At 39.8% G+C, this 2,500-nt stretch overlaps 1 protein-coding gene across 1 annotated transcript in view; it reads left to right on the top strand.

The window, feature by feature from the left end:
* The window catches only part of LOC135103028 (cephalotocin receptor 2-like), a 15,015-nt gene that overhangs the window by 343 nt on the left and 12,172 nt on the right, over window positions 1–2,500 (top strand). The window contains exon 1 of the mRNA XM_064008893.1: window positions 1–504. This exon is cut by the window's left edge and continues 343 nt beyond it. The gene's annotated coding sequence lies outside the window, so the exon portion shown is untranslated. The remainder of the gene's footprint in view (window positions 505–2,500) is intronic.

The following is a 2,500-nucleotide window of genomic DNA, read 5'->3' as shown; positions in this document are numbered from 1 at the left end:
GTAGTAAACCTTCCTCTCATTTTCCAGAAGAGATCATTAGGTTATCATGAATAACTTAATGTAATTCCCTGACGCAGCAGCCAGTGGGGGAAAGAAATATGGTGTGAACGAGCCGGAAAACAGTTTACATTGTCAGCGTGCTGTGGTAGTGGCCAAAAACCATCTTCAGCCGCTATTCACGTGTGAGGGGAACATGTGACTCACTCTGTACGGAAAAGGAAATAGGAAAACAGTGATATAGAAAGTTAATAAGTTACTCTTTATTTATTTATTTTTTTTAACACTAATGTGTGACTTAGCTGTTTGTGACTAAGAATACTTGAAATATTTTCCTACCTTGTACTGAGACACTGCTGACGCGGAGTTCCTGCAGTCTCGAAACGTGATCCAGAAACCTGTGCGACACTTCAGACTGTCAAACACGTGGAGGAGTGCTATCCCGAGGGACTTCCGCCAACTTCAAAGGCACAACACCTACACCCGCACACCGCCACTCTTTTTACTGTAAGCGGATTGACTTCTTTATTTTATCTTTAACGATGTATGGTTGCCAGCGGTTTCGTCTCTTTATTTTGAGAGAGAGAGAGAGAGAGAGAGAGAGAGAGAGAGAGAGAGAGAGAGAGAGAGAGAGAGAGAGAGAGAGAGAGAGAGAGAGAGAGAGAGAGATACACGACTTACCTCTTTCGCATTAAGTTTAAGAATTTATTGAATGGCGCTTGAATCCAAACCAGAATCTTAAATTTTTCTCTTTCTTTTTCTTCTTCTTTTTTTTTTTGGGGGGGGGGGCGTGGATGGAGTTGGGAAAAGTACTCGTATTTTGTATTGTGGCGCAGGCTCTTGTGTGAATAAGAGGGTTTAAAGTCCGGCAGCTCCTCTTCTTTTCTTCTTTTCTTTTCTTCTTTTTAACTCTCGTTCTTTTGATTTTTTGTTCTTATTGTCGTTATCGTTTTGGCATTTCTTTTTTTTTTACTTTCTGCGTCATAAGTCATTTTTATTGTTGTTGTTATTGTTGTTGTTGTTGTTGTTGTTGTTGTTGTTGTTGTTGTTGTTGTTGTTGTAGTAGTAGTAGTAGTAGTAGTTGCTGTTGTTGTTCTTGTTGTTATTGTCGTTCCTGTTGCTGTTGCTGTTGTTGTTGTCGTCCTCATCGTTCTTCTTCTTCTTCTTCTTCTTCTTCTTCTTCTTCTTCTTCTTCTTCTTCTTCTTCTTCTTCTTCTTCTTCTTCTTCTTCTTCTTCTTCTTCTTCTTCTTCTTCTTCTTCTTCTTCTTCTTCTTTTTCTTCTTCTTCTTCTTCTTCTTCTTCTTCTTCTTCTTCTTCTTCTTCTTCTTCTTCTTCTTTTCCTCCTCCTCCTTCTCCTCCTCCTTTGTCAGAAGTGATTAATAAATGTTTGAGACATTGGCGTTCGTAAAAAGGATTGATTTCACATTATCTCTCTTTTCCTACTGATTCGGAAGGGTAATTGGATATTTTCTCTCTCTCTCTCTCTCTCTCTCTCTCTCTCTCTCTCTCTCTCTCTCTCTCTCTCTCTCTCTCTCTCTCTCTCTCTCTAACAAAAGACTTAAGAAAACGTATTGTCGTTTTCTTGCCTTTCACGAATTGAACGCCGGACTAATTTTTCTCTTAATTTCTATTTCCGTAATGACCGAGCCGGCAACACACGCCAAATAATTTTTACTTCTTTCCTTAACATTTTCATATTTCTTTTGAGAGGAAAAATCTTGGAGAGTAAAATGGTAGTTTTCTTTGCTCTTCACGAGATAATCAGATCATATTTATTTTTCTTGGAAGTGCTTCAATTTTAAAGTTACCTGCGGAAGAAACAGCGTGCGATTTTATATTTCTATTTCCTTCATACTTTTTTGGGAGGGAATTTAATTTCATCATATTGGTAGAAGCATACGAGTGTTGAGTTCTCATGTTTGCTCCTTGATAAAATAAATCACTCGTGATTCTCTCTATTTTTCTATCATTCTTTTGACACCCAAGCATCATGTGCTTATCCTTTAAGAAATAACAAGTTATTTACATTACTCTCTCGTGCTTATTGTCTTATTCCACATACATTTTTTTCCTTTCTCTTGGGCAACATTCCGTCTTCTCTTCTTCATTTTATCTCATTTTTCCAATTCAGCATTTCCCTCACATCCATTTCCATTCCTCTGTCAAGTTTACAACTCTGTTCCTCATACGCTCTTCCTTCATTTAATCACAGCTACCCGTTTTATTTTTCTCCCTTTCCCACGAGTATATATCTCCCTGTCTTCGTTTTCTTTATCCAGCTTGCACTCAGGCGGCTCTCCTCCACTCGCTTCGACTTCGAGGGAATTTCCTGGATGGGCCACACGCTCCCCTTGAGTTACCGGAATGCCTCCACACGCCCCGCACCTCTCCCCAGCACCTACCCCTTCCCAAGCCTTGCATACACTCACAGCACCTTCCCCGAGTCCCTGCACGAACCCAAGCGTTGCGTCGTGAATGTAAAGGCTGATACGTTGTTTATAT

The sequence above is a fragment of the Scylla paramamosain genome, chromosome 8 (assembly GCF_035594125.1).
Source record: "Scylla paramamosain isolate STU-SP2022 chromosome 8, ASM3559412v1, whole genome shotgun sequence".
Classification (NCBI taxonomy): Eukaryota; Metazoa; Arthropoda; class Malacostraca; order Decapoda; family Portunidae; genus Scylla; species Scylla paramamosain.
Note: the sequence above shows the minus strand (reverse complement) of the source record. Positions and strands in the feature narration are given on the sequence as shown.